Source organism: Myotis brandtii, unplaced genomic scaffold (assembly GCF_000412655.1).
Source record: "Myotis brandtii unplaced genomic scaffold, ASM41265v1 scaffold250, whole genome shotgun sequence".
Taxonomy (NCBI): domain Eukaryota; kingdom Metazoa; phylum Chordata; class Mammalia; order Chiroptera; family Vespertilionidae; genus Myotis; species Myotis brandtii.
Window position 1 is genome coordinate 666,961 of NW_005359478.1, and position 21,637 is coordinate 688,597.

Genomic DNA, 21,637 nt, shown 5'->3' on the forward strand with positions numbered 1-21,637 from the left:
TTTTTTTTAATATATTTTATTGATTTTTTACAGAGAGGAAGGGAGAGAGATAGAGAGTTAGAAACATCGATGAGAGAGAAACATCGATCAGCTGCCTCCTGCACATCTCCTACTGGAGATGTGCCCGCAACCCAGGTACATGCCCCTTGACCGGATCGAACCTGGGACCTTTCAGTCCGCAGGCCGACGCTCTATCCACTGAGCCAAACCGGTTTCGGCCCCACTTCTGAATTCTCCTTTCATTTTATTGGTACTTGTCTGGTAGTGGTTATATGTTCTTGTATTTGAGCTTATTTATTGTTTATTTGCATGCCTCTTCTACTATACTGTAAGCTCTGGAAAGCAGTATCTTTGTATCTCATGGGGCTTGCCACAATAACTTACGTGTAGTAGGCATTTAGTATCCATTAGCACCTAAATGGTTAATTAATAAATAAGAAAATAAAGACCGTCCTTTGTGATGGTGAACCATCAGTTTAATTATGAGCATTATAGTGGCCCCCATGAAAAATAAAGCTTCAAAAGAAACTCTCAGCCTGAAAATTATATAAAAATGTACATAAATGGTGAGAGCAGTGAAGACTAACTTCCTGTATTAGATGAGAGCAAACATTCCTTGAGAAATGAAATGTGAATTGATCGCTGATCTCATCCCAATGAGGAAACTCCTGGGAATTACTCCTGATGGCCTTTGAGGCAGTGTGCTCCTGTGGCCAGACTTCCACGAGCTATCCAATTCTGCTGTTATCATCAAGGTATTGACGCCTTCACTGGCGATGGGATATTGGTGTTGAGGAAAAGCAGCCTGTCTGTTCACTTAATGAACACTGCTGGGAGCCAGGAATTCTTTGGCCCCTAAAGAGGAAAACCCAATATACACATACATACATGTATACTATGTACATATATTTTTAGTCACCTTTTTATTAACAAGACCAGGTTGTGTATCAGCAGAATATTTTGAAGTTATTAATTGTGGAATGTATTGTCCCCAAAAAACATCATTTTGGCTTTCCAGAAACTCTTCCCTCCCCCACCAAGAAGAAATTAAATATTAAGTTGAATATATGAAATTGCAATTTTGTAGGTAAAAGCAGTCAAATATGGGCAGTTTTGTGTGGCTAACCTTAATACTTCAGGCCTTGATTTCCTCCTGGGGTTCTGAAGAATATCATGAACCTTTTTGAAGTGGATAATCCCAAGTCTGTTTGTGATTCTAAAATGCATTTCTAAAATTTAATTTGCAACCGACTTTCTCTTGTAGTTATGTTTAGCTCAAATTTTTGATAAAATGTTTTATTTCTTAGCACACATTCTTAGTATATTTGGGAAGGTTTGTGGGGGGATGTGTGGGGTTATTGACAAGATAGGCTCTGGGAATAAGCCTAGAATGAAAACTTGCAGTCAATAGCAACATAAAATTGATCGGGTAAGCTTTAATAAGCTTATGATTCCTTTGAGTGAATGACTCTCCCGCATCTTTTCCTGCTACCCCCATGTCTCCTGTCATGTCTTGATAAGGGAGATGTGGTAGCACAAACCATAGAAGAGAAAACTGCCTGTGGCCCTTGATTTTATTTGGAGACTTAACAGGGAAGAGGGCAAGAGCCCCAGCTCCTGACACCAGACTCTTATCTTGTAGTTTCCCACACAGTTCTTAGGATAAGGGGTAGGGAGATGCAGAAGTCAGGGAAAGAAGCAAAGAAGCAGATAGCAGGAGTTAGCTGATATAGTATAGGATTGAAGAACAGGAAAGGAAAAAGGGAATAGGTATAAACATTTAAAGAGGTTGTTTCCTCCCATCCTTCAAAACCTGGCTTAGAATTCTATATAAACCTTGTACCTTGACTGTATTAAAGTTGTATTCAGGCTACATGCTACTTGGAAAACATCATATATAGAATTCAACTTGGAAATTACAGTTTTGTGTCCTAAAATAGTTCTTTGAAAAGTCAGGGACATTTAAAATGAGTTGGTCTATTAGTGCCTTTTGAATAATTAATAACTGACATGAAAGGAAAAGAAGAACATTTCTTTGAGGTTTTTGAAAAATAAATGTTGATATTTACTTGAAGATAATCAATCCTGTGTAAGGAATCGAGGCAAGACAGTGGGGAAATATAATGCCTTGCTAACAAAAATATTTTAGACAGCAGGTTCTCAAATGTTTTCAAATTTACCTGCTTTTATTAGTAACCTTGTGAGCATTTGCTTTTGTCTTCTTTGAACTGGAAGCTGACCTGGCTGAGTGTTAGACTATTGGTTTTCTGAAATTTTCCATTAGTACTAAGGACAGGATTACCTGACATGAAAGATACTTGGTCCCTGTTGTTTACTGACCAGGGATAGAGACTTCCCACACCTCTCAGAATTCTGAAAATGCAATTTGAGATTTAGACTTAAGATATGCTGTACTCAGCCCTGGCCTGTGTTGTTCAGTGGTTAGAGTGTCGGCCTGCGCACTGATGGGTCTCGGGTTCAATACCTGGCCGCAGTTGGGGCGAATGTGGGAGGCAACCAACTGATGTCTGTCTGTCTGTCTCTCTCACCCTCCTTCCCTTCCATTCTCTCTAAAAATCAATGGAAAAAATATCTTCGAGTAAGGATTAACAACAAAAAAAGATGCTGCATCCTAGCTTCTTTGAATGCCTAAAATAAGTTCCTAGCTATTTGGCACATGGTGACCTCTCATTTTAACATTAAATTACTTCTCTAAGTTATCCTTGTAATTTTTTGTACTAGTTCATTCTAGAAATGAAGATTTAAAATCATCCATAAATTTCCCTTGACGTTTGCTGCCTAGTTGAGACTATAAATTCCTTTCTATTGAATACCTGCTGTGTACTGGAATTTGGATAAGTTGCTGTAAGGAGATGTCAAGGAAGTGTTAACCAGTAATTAAATAGGTAGTAGGAGAATTGGCCCCTTGGGAATTTATATTCTGGGTTAAACGGAACATAGTTACATATATACATAAATACATGTATAGAAAACAAGATGTGAGAAATACAGGCTATTAGTAGCATATGTACCATCAAATAGAGGTAGTAGATATCTTTAACATTTTATTGGCTATCTGCCTTCTGAAAAGTTAGGCTTCAGGTATAGCAGAGTAAAAGTTATCAAGAACTTAATAATTAGTTGTGAAGACTGAATGCATAAAGAGATAAATAGTAATACTAACTCTTGGGTAGTAAGTGTCAAGTGAGGAGTACAGTTATATAGAGTTATATGGCGTTAGAGGTAGTAGGTAGGCAAATTTTTACCTTTAGGATAATCTAGGCCTCAGGGGAGAAGACTGAGTAAGTATAGAGGGAACATTCAAGGCAGGAGAGCAGTGAGCTGAGCCCAACTTGGTTTGGGGGCAGACTGAGTAGACAGTTTGTTGCATGGTATTTCACCGAGGAGAGCAATGAGACTAGTAAGTTGGAGAGGACCTTAAATCTCAGGCAGAGAAGTTTGATTTATCCTTAGAGTGAAAAATCCACAAACAGAGAATTTTTTTGTAATGGCCTAGTTTACCTTTATTGTTTTGACTGATGAGCATCCTAGGGCTTCTTTTTTTTAAAAAAATTATTATTTTTTTATTGATTTCAGAGAGGAAGGGAGAGGGGGAGAGGGAGAAAAATGTCAGTGATGAGAGAGAATCATCAATCATCAATCGGCTGCCCCCTGCATGCCCCTGAACCCGAGCATGTGCCCTGACCAGGAATTGAACCCAACCTCCTGGTTCATAGATTGAAGCTCAACCACCGAGCCATACTGTCCAGGCCACAAGCAGGAGATTTTATGTGTAAATTAGCACTTTAGGGTAATTGATTCAGCCGGGTGGTGTACAATGAGGAAGAGAGAGCAGTTGGAGGACTATCGTAATCCTGGGAAGGAGTCTCTGAGGAGTGGTGGCAGTGCAGAAACTGGAAGATTGGAGTGATCCGAAGAAACATAAATAGAATTTGGTAACTGTTTTTTGTGGGAAAGGGGTAGATAAGAACAATGTATATGTTTTTAATCTGGATTATAGCAGTAGGAGAGCTGGGTTTGGTTAGTTTCTGATATATCTCTCCAAAGGGATACCTGGGTGGAAATTTTTGAAGAGCACTGAGTCTAGCCCCACATTCTCAGTTAATACTGAATACAGAGAATTTAAACAACTGGTTTAAGTAGTAAAACTTGGTGTAGAGCCCATTCTTTTGACTGTCATTCAGTGCTCTTTCTACTGTATTATATTGCTTAGGAGATGGGTTAAATGGTTAAAAGAGCAGATGCCTGGGAAGTGAAATGGGAAGTCCAAGACCACATTATGATGAGGTCTAACCACAAGCTGTTTCAGTTCTGCATAGGTTTTCCTCATATTTAGACACTACATATATATACATCTCTCTATCAGGCTCATAATGCAACAGTGGCTCCGGTTTCTTCAAGCTATCTTCCTCTGAGATTCAGTTCTTCATAGTCAAGGAAAAATATTCCTCCAAATTTTGGATTTAATTGCATTTACTCTCCGAATTTTAGTTTTGAAGATGAAAGAGTTCTTCCCCCTGTGTGTAGATAGGTTGTTTTGATTACACGCTGTCAGTGAAGTAGCCTCAAAGGCCCCATTAGTCTTTCTGGAGTAAAAGGAGGAGAAGAGTTTTGGACCCAAATCTTTCATGTTTGTTTACACTATCAGCAGTTAAGAACAATTTACTTGCACTGATCTTATTACCTAAAAAAAGCCAGTAAATACTGTGAATCAAAATTTTTAAAATTTATTTTGCTAATGGGAAGTTTTTAGGGAATTGAACAGCCTTCTAATGATTTTTTTAAAATGTGTTTATTGATTTGAGAGAGAGAGGAAGGGAGAGGGAGAGAGAGAGAAACATTGATGTGTGAGAGTAACATTGATCAGCTGCCTCCTACACACTCCCTACTGGTGATCAAGCCATAACCTGGGCATATACCCTGACTGGGAATTGAACTGGCTATATTTGGTTTTTAAATATGTATACAGGTATATTTAAGATGCAACTCATTCCCACTTTTCTCTTTTTCTTTTTGTTAATCCTCACCCAAGGATATTTTTTCCATTGATTTTAGAAAGAATGGGAAGGAGGGGAGGGGAGAGGAGGAGAGAGAGAAACATTGATGTGAGAGAGAGACATTGATTGGTTGCCTCCCACATGCACCCTGAACAGGGCTGAGGATCAAACCTGAAATCTAGGTACATGCCCTTGACTGGGAATTGAACCCATGACCCTTTGGTGCATGGGCCAACACTCTAACCACTGAGCACACCGGCTAGAGCTCCTCTTTTTTTCTTTTCAACCAGGCTTTTAAATCTGTCTGATACCAGATACCTGAAGACTCAAAATAGTATTTTCTGGATCAACTAATACTTATTATGTAGGTACTATAAGGGCATCATTATTTAATTTCATCTGCCAAGATTAAATATTCCTGGATTTTATGACTGGGTCCCTAGTAGTAAACATCTAGTGCTTGGCTTCTGTAATTCTTATCCCATCTTAATTCTTGCCATGACTCATCTGTTATAACTTCTGATCTGGCTGGGTATTAAAGGGAAGAAAACTTAATAGTGAGATCCTACCCTGAGTTATACTAAGCACTTTATATATTACCTCATTTAATACTCATAATAATTACATATGATAGATATTTTTAAACCTATTTAAAGGTTAATTCATTCAAAATATTTATTATTGTGTTAAGGGAATACTTATTAATTCATCCAAAATAGTTAAGCACTGTTTAAGGTGCTGAAGATAACACAGTGAATATGAGATGAGGTTCCTGCTAATGTACAGAGAAGTGCAATAACTTGCTCAAGATCACACAGCAAGAAGTGGCTCAGTGGTTGAGCATCAACCTATGAACCAGGAGGTCAGGGTTCGATTCCCGGTCAGGGCACATACCTGAGTTGCTGGCTTGATTCCCTGTGGAGGGCGTGCAGGAGGCAACCAGTCAAGGATTCTCTCATCATTGATGTTTCTATCTATTTGTCCCTCTCCCTTCCTCTCTGAAATCAATAAAAATATATTTTAAAAAAAGAAAGTGACAGAGCTAGGATTTAGAAATACATCTGATGGATTCCCAAGGGAATGTCTGCAACCATTATCAGATTATGCTGCCATTTACATATATTGCTGGTTCTCTGTGATTATATAAATATCAAGTGATAAAAATAGGTGGAACTCCCAATATTTCTTTGTTAAAAAGGTTCTTGATGAATTCAAGAAAGAAATCTGCCTTGGTGCTGACAAGCACAGCTGCCCAATAATGCTTTTCCTCTCTTCCCCTCCCGTTTCCACTCCCTCTTTACCCACTCATACCTGGGGATCAACTGGACAGTGTGACCTGCTTTGGCACTTGAATGTGTTTGTGCTTTGAGGACTGGGAGAGTTTTGTTTGTTTCCTTGGCTTCCTGAATGTTCCTTGCCCACTTGCAAGTTCTTTCTTGTAGTACAATGGTGAGTAATGTGTTGTTAACATTGTAATGTAGTCATGCCAGTTGGAATATTTTTTCTTTTTCCCCCACTTCTCTCTGATGAACCTCGGGTCAAATTTGCCTTCTGTGATTCACTCAAATAGAGAAGGCTTTTTGTATTCAGATGACTAGGAAATAGTCCCGAGGTTGGGAAGACTATTTAAAATCCAATGTCTTCTGCCCAGCTGAAATTCATTTGTTAGTTAGCATTCTAGGTTTATTCTCTGACTAGTGTGATTCAAGAAGAGTACTTGTTTGGATTGTGGCCATTATCACAGTGTGCCATACTGGGAAGAATGGTGTTTATTCTGGAGTTAGGAGCTTAAAAATAGACACAAGGAATTTTTTGGTGAGTATTACCTAGTAGAAAGCATTAAAAATGCTTTCAGTCTGTGAGAGTGAAGAGCTGAGTTCCAGTTGAGTTCTAGGGATTACTTAGGTAGGATCAAGATTGCAAGTATTAAAACAATTTAGTATTGGGGATCCAGTCAGTTTAGTTTTGGGGATTCAGGTGTATCTAGGCATGCTCATGAGGTTAATGAGATGATTTATGTGGCTGTGTCTAACCTAGTGCTTTTATTGGTGCACAATAAGTGTTAGTTAAATCTTAAAAAAAGGTACTTGAATGCTAAGTGTGTTGTCAGTTTGTCTTTCTTGGGCAGCTTCCTCATTGTTAAGTATTTCTTCCAAAGAATATTTATTGAGCCTTAAATTATGGATAAAACATTTGGGAAAGGGGTTGGGGTAACAAAGATTTATAGTATCAGATTCTTGCTGACACTGTGGTCTTAACATTTACAACTTGAATCAATTAGGCCTAGCATTTAAGGACACATTTAAGAGGAAATTTATGATTTTGGCATTGCTAGAGTCAATCGTCTGCTTTTTTGATAGAAATAACTTGACCCTTTGGTAGGATTGAAAATACTTGCTTTCCAATTCCAGTTAAACTGGGTTTAATTTTTGATATTTGAGATAGTTGCCTATGATGTTCCTCTTATCCTCTCTCCATCTTTTTCATTGAACAGTGTAATGTATTTTAAAGTCTTTTGTGAACTGCAAGCTAGCGGTTGCTCTCATCACCACTATCAATAATAATATTAAAAATATTAATTGGGTAGGACTCATAAGGGTTGGTTTCCTGGATTAATTTCAAGAAGAAGTCAGAGGAAAATGGGATATTTGCCAGATGACTTGTTTACTAATTGATACTTTTTGTACTTTTTGTGGAAGGGAGAAGGAAAAGCAGAGACCTGTCACCCTGAAAACTTGGCCTGGTGCTATGTCATCGTGAAGAATTGCCTATATTGCTTTGACCAACTGTCTGGTGGCAAGAAAGTGTAACAGGATTTGTCACATGTTTGACCTGAGAGGCTTATAGTGCATTCTACTGGAAGCATCTTTCTACAGAGGAAACAACTTATCTCAGATTGTTGGTAAGATCAACCACAATATGGATCTTAAAATAAATAATAAAAATGTATCAGTCCAGGATAGTATCTGTCTGGCCTCACTAAGTAGTAGGATTAGGGAAACGGTATCTTTGACTCAAATATTTGGTTAGTTGTTATCATCAAAAACCTTTACAGCCAACTTCTGATGGTTGGCATTCTTGGAGAAGAACATGCGGTTTTAATAATTCAAAAGTGCAAGTTGTTTAGTAAATTTTGAAAGGATCTCTTTTTAGAATTTCCTCATTTTTCCCCCCTGTTTCTGGTGCCCGGCACTCAGTAAATCTTTGTTGAATAAAGGAAATTCGTTGATACCTGTCTTGGGGTTGACTCTGGAACCAGCCCATTAGATGAACTTATAGAAAGCAGGGATAATGAATTACTGGTTGCTGTGTCCCCTTCACTTAGCAGACTGCCTGGCCCAGAGTAGGTCCTTCATAAATGCTCACTGAATGATTGAGTTGGGAGGTTATGGTTTTCATTAGGGGAAAATTGCAGTGACCTGCATGCTGCTGTGTTGATGGTGGCCCTTCCTTAAAAGGAAGAAATGTAACTTTCCTACAAATAAATATGAATAAATGTGACTGTGAGGAAAGTGATTGCTTTGATGCTTCCAGGCATTTTACCCCTTTAGACAGAGAGAAGTAATTTGTTAAAAGTTGGTGTTTTATTTATTTCTTGTTTTTTTTTGTTTGCTTTTTTAAATGTTTTATCCTGTTCAGAATTTAGTTATTACTTTGATTTCTTAACCAGTTAACTGCCACGATATTTTGAATTTAATTAAAAATGGTCCACTGCTTGTGTCTATAGATGCGTATCGCATACAAATGGTTAATAGCATATGGCTCAGTGGTTGAGCATTGACCCATGAACCAAGAGTTCACCAGTTGATTCCCAGTAGGGGCACATGCCTGGGTTGCTGGCTCGATCTCCAGTAGGGGTGTGCAGGAAGCAGCCGATCGCTTTCTCTCTCTCTCTCATCAATGATTCTATTTTTCTATCCCTCTCTCTTCCTCTCTCAAAAAAAAAAAAAATCAATAAAAACATATTTAAAGAAATAAAATAAATGACATATTTGCTAAAGTGCTTTAAAAACAAAAATTTACAGCAGATGAGAAACTATTCTCTCTGTGGACAAGCTGTACAAATATATTTATTTGTTCATATAGACCTTCATTACATATCTATGGGGTGAATGATGACATTTAAAACCAGTAAGTAATTCACATGTCTATTTTTAATTTTTTAAAAATACGTTTTTATTGATTTCAGAGAGGAAGGGAGAGGGAGAGAGTGATAGAAACATCAATGATGAGAGAATCATTGATCGGCTGCCTCCTGCACACACCCCCACCGGGGAACAAGCCTGCAACCTGGGCATGCATCCTTGACCGGAATCGAACCTAGGACCCTTCAGTCCGCAGGCCAACGCTCTATGCACTGAGTCAAACCGGCTAGGGCTCACATGCCTATTTTAGATATAGATTAAATCTCAGTTATCCACACATAAGGGCTAACATGAATAATTTAGGTCCACAAATATTTGTTAGGCATCAACTATGTGCCAAGCAGTTTGTTAGGCACACTTAAAATTTTAAAAGTGTAAAAGAAAGGTGCCAACCTACAGGATCTGAATTCTATTTAGAATGTATCTTGTTCTCCAGCCTGGTAAGCTCTTACATATCCTAAAGACTCAGTTTGAGAAACTTCCCTAACCCATCCAGCTAAACTGGTTGCTTCCTATACCTATTCCTATACCATTGGGTACTAATAACATCTTTAGATTTCTTTCTTCAGACTGGAGTGCCCTGAAGGTAGGATTGTGGCTTTTCTTCTTCATTTGTATCCCCAGGCCCTAGAGCAGCACCTGGTACATGGTGGATTCAGTTTGGTAAATTTTGAATGAGTGAATGATAGTCAAATTGGAGATAAGATGTGAATATCAGGAAGGCCAACTAATATTACAAGGCACTTTATGATAACAGCAAGTGCCAGTAAATGTTTTACATACTGACCTGTAGGTGTTCCAGCGAGGTTTATATATGGCCAGGAAAGATGGAATTATGGAACTTGCAGAAGGAGAATTGAACTGAATTATATAAATTTATAAAAGGCAAATTATTTGTTTTGTTTTTTAATCCTCATCTGAGTATGTTCATTGATCTTCGGGAGGGAAAGTGAGAGAGCAAGAGAAAGATAGAAACATCCATGTGAGAGAGAAACATTGATTGGTTGCTTCCCATATTCACCCCAACTGGGGACTGAACCCACAACCTAGGTATGTACCCTCACCAGGAATGGAACCTGTGGCCTTTTGGTGTATGGGACGATGCTCCAACCAACTGAGCCACATTGGCCAGGGCAAGGCAAGTTTTTAAAAATTGTTTGAAGCTTTAAAAAGTTAGTTATATGCCGAAGGAAGTTAACTTACTAGAGGAAATTTCCAAGTGAATGTATTTCCTATGTGTAACTAATTGCAGATAGTACAGTAATTGGCAATTTTGAATTTTTTTCTCCAGACAATGAAAGAGAAACTTTATTGAGGCCCTAAGACTACGGGATTCAGGCAGGAGGCTGCCCTGTGGGCTGAAGAGGTGGTAGAAGGGCCTTATTTAACCTTCTTCTTGGAGCACAGGTTGTTGGTGTGGCCGCTCTTGTGGCATTTGGCAGGGGTACAGTCAGGGTAACAATATAGTCACTTTGTGCTTCTGTGTCTTTGTGGCAGACCATCTTGTCGCTGACAGAGGGAGAGCTCGATGATACCACCCGCAGATGAAACAGCAAGTGCAGGGTGGACTCGTTCTGAATATTGCAGTCTCAGAGAGTACAGCCATTCTCCAGCTATTTGCCAGCAAAAATCAACGCTGCTGGTCAGGCAGGATACCCTCCTTGTCTTAGATTTTAGCTTTGACCTTCTCTTGAGGGTGACGGTTTTGCCAGTCTGAGTCTTCACAAAAATTGCATCTCTGCCTCCTCTGCCTCATTGAAGAGAAAGAGCTAATTGGAATTTTTTTCTTCCTGTCACTTCTCCCCTTGAATGGAAGTTCTATAACTGACAGTGAAATGCCCTCTAATTAGGAATAAAAAAGGGAGAGAAGTCCTAGCTGGTTTGGCTCAGTGGATAGAGCATCAGTCTGCAGACTGAAGGGTTCCGGGTTTGATTCTGGTTGAGAGCACATGCCCGGGTTGCAGGCTCAATCCTCAGTATGGGGCATGCAGGAGGCAGCCAACTGATGATTCTGTCTCATCATTGATGTTTCTATCTCTCTCTCTCTCCCTTCTTCTCTGAAATCAATAAAAATATATTTTTCAAAAAGGGAGAGAGGGTTGTTATTGAATGTTTAAGGATTGATTCTAGAGAAAGTGTATTTTGCTACTGGACTAGCCTCTGGTGATTTGTAGTATTCTTTTTTCTCTCATGTCAAAAGTTCAGTAATCAGAATCTTTAAGGGCTCAAGTAGAATTTTTGTTTTTACAGGCTATTTTTTTAAAAGTTGAATTTATCAAGAACCAAACCTTGGAGTATCCTTGGCCCTACCTGAAAGGAAAAACAAAAAATTCATTGTGTGTGGCAAATAGACATACTGGTCTGGACCTAAAAAAATAAACATTAACATGATTGCTGTTTCTATTCAAGTTACTGTTGTTGTGCCAATATTATAATAACAGACTTTCTCTATGACTCCCTCTGCCTTTATTTTTCCAAAGGTCAACTTCCATTGTACAAGCCTTCCAAATTATTAAATTTCCCAAATAACTGTAATCCAAGGAGCCTTTTATCAGTAGCACTGAAAAGACAAATGCCAGTTCATCAGGAGTTCTCTGTGAACTTCTTCGTGATCTTTATATTAGCCTTTGACTATTAATGAGACTTGTCTCTAAGAGATTTGTTTTGCTATTTGTAGGCCTGATTAAAAAAACTAGAAACTCTTGGGGGAAAAAAAGTTAAATCTTGTTCTGACGCAGACACATACCAGTGATAGTGATGGTATGTATCCACAATAGCATATGGTAAACTAACAGATTGTTTGGGGAGTGGTAAATTATATGATTGCATTGAGTATTTTTCTCTTAAGTTTGATTTAGGGGAGAAAGTAGACATTCCCTGAGTATATACTGTAGTGGAGGTAGGAAACATTCCAGTATTAGGTATGGTGAGTAGGAGATGTAAACATTTCTTTCCAACAATCCAAAAGATAGATAACATGTATGAGAGTAAAGGTCTTCACAAAGATAAAATCTTTGAATCTGGAATGAGTAGAGAAGTAAGAAGTAAAGGTGGGGAAGTAGGACTGGTAGATTAAGACATTAGAATTTCAGTAAATATATGGTGAAATTGATGTTCCTGGAGATTTGGGAATGAATGTAACTGTCTGTACATCTAGGAGAGGACAAACCTTTTTCTCTTGCTTTTATTTTTGAGGGACTTTCTGGTAGAAGGTACAACTAAGGGACCCCCCTTTATGACATTTTTTCTTGAAGGCTCAGAGAGTTGAAAGACACTGGAATGGGGATGATAGAGACTGGGTGCAGGATTAGAGGACTGGAAGATTTGTTTGGGAGGAGTAGAGAGAGTGTTTGAAGGAAAGATATAGGGTCTGTGTTGGACACCAGTGGAATGAAGCAGAGTGTGTGGGAGAGAATTAGATAGAAAGAAGGCAACTGATATTTTTTGAGGACTTAACTGTGTGCTAGGCACTGCCCCAAAGGCTTTACATATCTTAAGTCACTTAATCCTAACAAGAAGTCTGAAATGCAGATATTTTCCCCATTTTATTTATTTATTTTTTCTTTTTAAAAAATATATTTTTATTGATTTCAGAGAGGAAGGGAGAGGGAGAGATAGAAACATCAATGATGAGACAGAATCATTGATCAGCTGCCTCCTGCACTCCCCCTACTGGGGACCGAGCCCACAACCAGGGCATATGCCCTTGACCAGAATCAAACCCAGGACCCTTCAGTCTGCAGACCGACACTATCCACTGAGCCAAACTGGCTAGGGCTATTTTCCCCATTTTATACACAAAGACACAAAGGCACAAAATGACTATTACTTACCCATGACTGCACAGCCCTTAGTAGAAGATTGGAGATTTGAACCTAGATCTGTCTAAACCCAGAGCCAATTCTGTCAATGTGAGTTGAAAGGAGTTGAAGCAGTAAGAGTGGACTTCCATATGAATGGACTTCCAATGCTTTCTCAGTCCAACTCCCTGCACTAAGTGTAGTACAGTGCAAGAGTCTGGTCTCAGGAGTCAGATAGGTTGGGTTCATGAAAGTCCTGGTCCTACCACTTTTTACCTCTGTAACCTTGGGTAGATTACCTAACCTTTGTGAGTTTTAGTGTCTTCATCTATAATGTAGGGTTAATAGTACAAACAAACTTCTTAGAGTTGTTTGGAAGTTTAAATGAAATAATGTCTAAAACTTTAACACATATTACTTCTTTTCACTTCTTTTTTTAAAAAATATATTTTATTGATTTTTTTAAAGAGAGGAAGGGAGAGGGATAGAGAGTTAGAAACACTGATGAGAGAGAAACATCAATCAGCTGCCTCCTGCACACTCCCTACTAGGGATGTGCCTGCAACCAAGGTACATGCCCTTGACCGGAATTGAACCTGGGACCCTTGAGTCCGAAGGCTGATGCTCTATCCACTGAGCCAAACCGGTTAGGGCTTCTTTTCACTTCTTTGCTTTCTTTTAGGCCCATGTTATTATCCCTTGGTTGTACAATTAATGATAATATAGGTCTCTTTAAATGTGGAATTTGGTCATATTTTCTTTTTTTTCTAAGAAGGTTGTATTTTGTTTCTTTCACTTGGAAGGACCCATATTAACTAAAAACAATCTTCCAAGATAGTCTTTCATCTCTCCTTCCCACCTAATCAAGAATTGTGTGAAATTTCTAAAGGTTTTTGCCCCTCCTTTTTCTCCCTGTCTGGATTCCTCTGGATCATGGAGGAGTCTCTGACCTTTGAAAGTTCTTCACGGTCTTGAATGTTGTGGTTTTCCAATGAGTTTTGGGAGGAATTGGAGAGGACTCAGATACAGCTGTAATGCATCAGTGGAACCAGGAGTGTGGGTATACTGGGAGAATGAGGACACTTTGGGGGAGTATTGTAGACAAGAGAATGTAGGGTAAGTAGTTTCTCAGTCATTTTAACATAGCTTTATTATCTACAGTCGGTATTTAATTCTGGGACATTTTTCTCTGTTACTAAATAGTGGGGTACTTAGAGCATGCATACTGATTTTAATATTAGTCTGAGTTAAACAATGTTTAGGAAGAGAAATCTATTGTAAATGAGATCATATAATAATCATAAGCAAATGTCTTTGAGATGAGCCATTGTTTTAGATTCACCTGTTTACAACATTGATTATTTGATTATCAGCAAATACTGTGTGTGTGTGTGTGTGTGTGTGTGTGTGTGTGTGTGTGTGTGTGTAGTGAGGTACTAGTACAAATTCAGTTCTGTTCATCCGAACAAAAATTGAGTACCTACGAGGTACCTGGATGTCAGGGATATAGGATGAACAAGACAAGATTCCTGCCCTTAAATTGCTCATGGTTTAGTGGGGAGATAAACTAGTAAATATACACCAACACTGTGCAGTGTGATACATAATATGATAGAGATAGAGTATAAGGGGTAGCACAAAGGAGGAAGTGGGCAGTTTAACTTGGGAGGTCAGAGAAGATTTTGCAAATGAAGTAATACTCAAGTTAGTCCTAAAGAAGAGAGAAGAATTCACATGCTAGACCAGGAGTCATTCCAGGCAGAGGGAACAGTGTGTGCAAAGGAACTGAAATTTGAAGCACATAGTGCACTTGGGGAACTGCCAGTATAAGAAGGGGAATGATGAGAAGTAAATAAGGCTGGAGAGTAGGATAGAGCTGATCATGAAGGGCCTTATTTATCATGTATAGGAATTTGGATCTTACACTTTAATCATGGGGGATCCATTGAAGAATTTGGAGCAGTAAGATATAATACTATCATATTTGCATTTTAGATTGATCAGCCTCCATAAGCAACCACTGTGAAGAATGGCTGGATAGAGGAAGAGGGAGAAATAGCTAATGGAAACTATTTCCTGGGGTCCAGGTTATGAAAATCTGAGAGAGAATAAAAGAGATGTAACAAGTGGAAGGTAGAGGATGGATTTGAAAAATTTTTAAGGTAAAGTTAGTAAAACTTAGTAAAAGACTACTTGTGAGTGAGGATGAGGCAAGAGAGAAGTTCAGGGTGACTCCCAGGCTTGGGATTTGGGTGATTGGGGGGTGGGGAGTGACGGTACCATTTGCTAGAATAGGCAATACTAGAAGAAAAATAGTTTGAAAGGGTGGGGACAGAGATAAAGAATTAGCTCAGGTTTTAATGTGCTGAGTGTGAAGTGCGTGTGGGATTCCCAGGTGAGTTGCAAAGAGTTTGGGGCTGCAAATACATTTGGAGTCATCAGTATTTGGGTGCTCAGGGGCATGTATGAAGTTTATCATGGAAGTGATATAAAATAAGAAGATGGAAGGCCTGAGGTTAGAATTGTGGTGCACTACCTTTAGTGACAGCACAGGAAGAGGAACCCACAAAGGTGACCAAGATGCAGAGCCAGAGAGGCAGGAAGAGTGGTCAGTAAGTATCAAATGCTACAAAGAGATCATTTTAGATAAGCAGTAAGGAAGATTGTGTTGATCTTATCTATGTCAGTGCCATTCTCTTTATTTTTAAAAATTCTTTGAAATTTATTTTTCAGCTATAGTTGACATAATATTATATTAAGTGCACAACACAGTGACTAGACATTTATATACCTTACGGATTGATCACCCCAATAAGTCTAGAATACATCTGGCACCATACATAGTTATTACAATATTATTGACTATATTCCCTATGCTGTATTTTACATCCCTGTGACTATTTTTATAACAGGCAATTTGTACTTAATCCCTTTCACCCTTTTTTACCCATCACCTCTTTTCCATCTGGTGACCGTCAATTTGTTCTAACTGTGACTTTGTTTCTGCTTTGTCTGTTTGTGTATTTTTTTTTTTAAGATTCCACATATAAGTGCATTCATATGGTATTTTTTTCTCTGTCTGCCTTAGTTCACTTAGCATAATATCCTATAGGCCCATCCATGTTGTGTCAAATGGCAAGATTTCATTCTTTTTTATGGTCAAGTAATATTCCATTGTATATATGTACCACATCTTCTTTATCCATTCATCTGTTGATGGACAGTTAGGCTGTTTCCATATCTCAGCTATTGTAAAAATGCTGCAATAAATAAACGGGTGGTATATCTTTTTGAATTAGTGTTTTGGATTTCTTCAGATAAATATCTGGGAGTGGAATTGCTAGATCATGTGGTAGTTCGATATTTAATTTTTTGAGGAACCTCCATTCTCTTTCACTAGAAGGCCATTTTGGTAGGTTGAGGGCTGAATATAAGGTAAGAAAGTAGCATCAGTGAATGTCTATTTTAGGAAGTTCTGTAGGGAGGAGGAGACTAGCAGCCAGCAGGTAGGGGCAGGGGAGGAAACCTCTGAAGGAACTATCTTGTTTTGTCATTTTTTCTGTGAAATTGGAGACAAGGTCATCTGCCAGGAGTAAGAGGTGATAAGTAGGAGGCTAAAGGAGAATGGTGAAAGTATGGGATAGTACTGAGAAGTTTGGTTGAGGTACCAAGTCAGTAAAAAGACAAGCAGTGTTTCATTGAAGGAAATGAGACTGAATGCCATTTATTTGTAGTTGTATTGCTCTGCAACGTTATGTGATCTTGTCTTGCTCAATAACCCCATTTAGGAGCAAAGAAGTTGAATGTGGGATCTGTCCACATTGGGCAGAAGAAATAGAAGGATAAGGATCTAAGTTTTTACAGGAAAATAAGTTATCAGTCACTGGGTTCATGTTCAGGTAGGCAAGAAGGGACAAAATAGAATCTATTCATTTTTCTCAGTCTTCACTGCTATCATTTCTAATCCAGCTCACCATCATCGCTTTTGTAATAATATTCTAAATCAATTCTCCCTAAATCCACTTTTGTTTCCTCCAAACTATTTTTCTCATTGCAAGTAGGGTTATTTATTTATTTTTTTTAATAATTCAAGTTCAATTATGTCCTGCCTCTTACAACCCTTTAATGGCTTCTCATTACTTTTAGGATAAAACCTGAGTCTTTAACAAGGTCCACTAGGCCCTCTTTTCATCCTCATTTTGCATTCATATCTCTGTTCCTTCCTGCCACAGAATGTTAACATATTTTTCCTCTGCTCAGAACACCCTTTCCCAATTTGTCTCTCCAGTTTCTCTACTTACTCTTTCATTCTTTGATGTACTATCACTTCCTTGGGAAAGCTTATCCTGACTCCATATGGGAGATAACACCCTTGCCCTCAACATTTCTTTAATAAATTATAATCGTGACATTTTCTGGTTGTTTTTTTTTTTTCCATACTGGAAGCTTTGTGAGGGTAGAGATTGTTTGTAGTTCACTGTTGTGTTTCTAACCCTGATCATAATGCCTAACACATATTAGGCACTCTATGAATTTTTGTTGAATTAACCAAGAAGGTGATTAAATATTTGGATGTCTTAGTCTGAGATGAGGATGTTTTGAGGTGAGAGAGGAGGTTTAATAGTAGAGAGGAAAAGCTGGAAGGAGATGAGGTTGTGGCCAGGGTAAGATGTTGGGAGTTGAAGATTTAGAGGTAGATCAGTGGTTCCCAAATGTATTTGGCCTACCGCCCCCTTTCCAGAAAAAATATTACTCAGCCCCTGGAAATTAATTTTTAAAAAATTTTAATAGCAGTTACTCATCACCCCCAAATGCACCTGGGGCCATCACCGCCCCCCTGGATCGCTGCAGCGCCCACCGGGGGGCGGTAGCGCCCACTTTGGGAATCACTGAGGTAGATGGTTTCCGGAGATAGTAGAATCCAGGATTGAGCTGTTGGAATAGAGATGGAGGTCTTCAAATTTGATGAGATTATGAAACTCTAAGGCAGAAATGTAGGTGGATTGTTTAGGTGGGTGTTGAAATTGCTGAGGAAACTGGTAGAATTTGAAATGAGAACAGTATAACCTGGTATCTAAGTCTTGAATAAATATGAGAGATACGTTAGTGAATGAATTAAATGGGTAAGACTCATTGCGGTTCTGGGAATAAATAAAGCCCTAGTCCCTTGGTAAGCAGTGTGGTAGAGAGAACATGTGTTCAAAATATCTGGGTTCAGATTTTGAGCAACCCATCTGACTTTTACAACCTTATTTTTTCTTATTTGAAAACTGGGAAGAATAAGCCTGCTGCAGGAGATTTGTCATTAATGATTAAGGTTGTGTTTTTGAAAGTGCTTAGTATTAACTTGTGTTTTTAAAAATATATATATTTTTTATTGATTTCAGAGAGGAAGGGAGAGGGAGAGCGATAGAAACATCAATGATAGAGAATTATTGATTGGCTGCCTCCTACACACCCCCCTACCAGGGATTGAGCCCACAACCCAACCTGGGCATGTGCCCTTGACCAGAATCAAACCCTTCGGTCCGCAGGCTGACACACTATCCACTGAGCCAAACTGGCTAAGGCTTAACTTGTTTTTTATTCTTGATTGTTGGCATTAGTTCAAGAGGGCACCGAAGTAAAAGTAGGGATGAGAGGCAAAGATAGCAGCATAAATGAATTTGGAATAAGGTACCCGATTTAATTTATTCCACATGTTGAGTTCATACTATAGTGTCAGCACAAATATTCACAAATGAATACAGGTAAAAGCAAGAACTATTACACAAGAGAGGATTTTGTAAAATAAAGGTCACTTGCTGGCTCATAACATTGCAGTGTTGATCCACAATAAATTTTCATGTAAAGAAATGCTTAATCTAATCATTTTCAATGAAAATTTCATCATTCCTGGGGCATTTTGTTGTTGTTCTGGAGAAGAGAACAGGACCATTATGTGAAAGGTATAGGTGGGAGAGGGCTGGTGATTTAAGTTTAGAAAAGTATTTCCTAACAATTAGAGCTGTCTAACAATAAAATGGACATCCTGGCAAAGGATGAGTTCTCTATCAAAGCTTGTATTCAGGTGGAGACTGGATGATTGATCTATCAGATATAATAGAAGCCTTCTTGCATGGGGGCTGACTGTGGATTAAATAATTGCTGAAGTCTCTTCCAATTGGAAGATTGGAGGATTTTGACTCCATTTGAGATTTGTCTAAATACCATTCAGTCAACAACTATTTGAGTGCTGCTTCTGCTTCTTTTGAAGGTTTGAAAGCCAGGCTCGTTTGCTTCGTTTCCTTCCTGTGTTCTGAGACAGTGCCAAAGATTGAGTCTCAGTCATTGCCTTGGATATTCCCATTTGGAATTTGAGAAGCTCAAGCCAGGTGTTGGTCGTGATGTTAACAAAAGCTGCTGTCCTCACCTGTTGGGTGGGGTTAGGGTGGAGTTCGTGGCATGCACCTGGAGATATCAAATATAAGAATGTGCTGCCAAGAAGTATGGTTTCGTGCTTTGAGATTTTTAGCAAGTCAAGATCTATGATGCTTTGACATTGATAGTTTTCATTGGCTTCTCTCACTCAGAAGCCTGTGTCTGGCTGGGAAATTGCCCATCTGCCTGTGGCTTAATCAACTCTTACTGAGCACTTTTTTGCTGATTCCTACTTGTGTGTTTATTGTATATTTCCCACATTTTTTCAGGAGGTTATTAAAGTGGCTTTACTAAGTTTCTTTGCATGTTTGTTTGTTTTTTTTAGAAGATTAAAATTCATTTTCAAGCATGCTCGTGGTTTTGGATTATTGATGCATTTCAGTTATCTGGGCTGCTATCATCTCCTGTGACCTAAGACAGTGACTGAAATGGACCCAGAGAAGGAATTCTTATCTGTATTAGGGGAGGGAAAAGCCACTCATTCATCTATGAATTCTGAAGGAATTTAATTCAAGTATTGAGTATAAGGAACAAATATATTTTATACATTCTGAATTTGAGATATCTTAGGCAAAAGTTTTTTTATGTATTTGTAGCCTTTTCTGACAACTGTGATATTGAAATGGAAGTAAATTAGACATTGATAATACATAGACCAAAAGAGAATATAAGTATCATAGTTTATGAGGCTGTAGTGAACTGAAGTTCTTTTTTAAATTTATTTTTTTAATCTGGAAAGGATTTTAGAAGTCATTGACTCCAAGTCTAGGATAGAGAAGAGGCAACGAAAACCCTGTACATAATTTAACAAAAGTCAGCCAGCTAATACAGGTGTAGGCAAAAATCGTATGATATGAAGATGGTGGAAGTAGTGACAGTAGAGCTGATGTCTCTTTAGAAAGGAGAGTGTCTAAAACTTCAAGAGTTGGACTGGAAAGGCCCTTAGAAATAGAGGAGTGATACGAAGTACCCTAGAATTTCTGATCTGCTAAGTTAAGACTCAAATAGATTAGTTCGGTGGTAGCTAATGTGGAGGTTCACTTAATCATTTATTCATCAGGCATTTACTGCTTACGATATTGTAGATGTATGTTAGATGTTGGGGCTATAAATATGAATAAAACATGTCCCGTCACTCGTAGATCTCTTGTACTGCTGGAACAGTACAAGAGAGAATAATTTCTATTTTGCTGTCTCTCTCATATAAAAATTCATTGTTATCAAGTTAGTGATCTCTACTGGGCTTATAACCCCCAAATGATTGCCTTAATATTTCTAAGGAATGCAGAAAATCAAGATCTGATCACAACACTAAACAAGCTATGACCTGGGGTCAAGGGTGGTATGAAGATAAAAGTATCTTACATGTTTCTGAAGAGACAGACACTGTTACCTTATAGAATTCTACTTTTGCCTTCCCCAAAAGGCAGATTGGTGAGTGTGTAGGGCAGGTGTGTACCTGATGACTTTATGAACAAGTTTTCTTCTACAGAGAATTGTAAACAACCTGTCTGATATGGTAGAATTTAGTTAGAGATTGTCCTTCACTCCATTATTGCTTCCTCAGCTGGGACTACTAACTTCAGAGGAATGTGGATTGGTGCCAGGCTGTCAGTCAGGGACACAGTTTCTGCCAAAGTCAAGTCTGAAAGAAGAGATCTTTTTCAGGTGAACTTATTTGGCAATCATTTGTCCTGGGTGGAGTTAGTAGACAAGGATTGACTTTCGTTATGAACCGTTGTGATCTCCACTCTGTGTAATAACTTATGGTTTTATTTTGAGTTGTCTAGCTATCAGTTCGTTTCTCCCATTTCCTTGGCTGGCATTAGAAGAGTGGTCAACTGTAAAGTTATTTAGTGTATAGTATTCATTCATTCATTCAATCATTCATTCAGCAAATATTTACCGAGGGCATGTATGCCAAGCACTGTGCCAAGTGCCAGGTGATACATGCTGGGGACACAGGCAACAGCACACACAAGCTCCTTGCTTTTAAGAAACTTACATAGTAGAGGAGAAGGCTAGATAGCAACTAATTAAAATTATTTCCGAGTATATCAAGTGCCAGGAAGGAAATAAACAAGGTGCTATGTTAGAGAAGAATGCAGATGGGAAGTTCTTCAGGGTGGTAGTCTGCTGCTCCCTTGGATAAGCAAACTGATGGGTAGAAATGTAATTCTCTAGAAAGTGGGGGGAAAGCATTATTTGGAGTGGTATTATGGTTTTGTGGTTAATGTAGTAGTTAAGAAATTAA

The 21,637-nt window shown here is 38.5% G+C and overlaps 1 protein-coding gene across 7 annotated transcripts in view; it reads left to right on the forward strand.

Annotated features, from left to right (window-relative positions):
* OTUD7B (OTU deubiquitinase 7B) overlaps positions 1 to 21,637 on the forward strand; it is a 53,558-nt gene that overhangs the window by 9,319 nt on the left and 22,602 nt on the right. For 4 of the 7 annotated variants that reach the window (XM_014540694.1, XM_014540693.1, XM_014540692.1 and 1 more), the window contains one exon: positions 7,718 to 7,920. The gene's annotated coding sequence lies outside the window, so the exon portion shown is untranslated. Of the gene's footprint in view, positions 1 to 5,357; positions 5,383 to 6,386; positions 6,468 to 7,717; positions 7,921 to 20,950; positions 21,052 to 21,637 lie in introns of those variants that run through there. The other 3 variants (XM_014540696.1, XM_014540695.1, XM_005867400.2) reach the window with 3 other exon arrangements.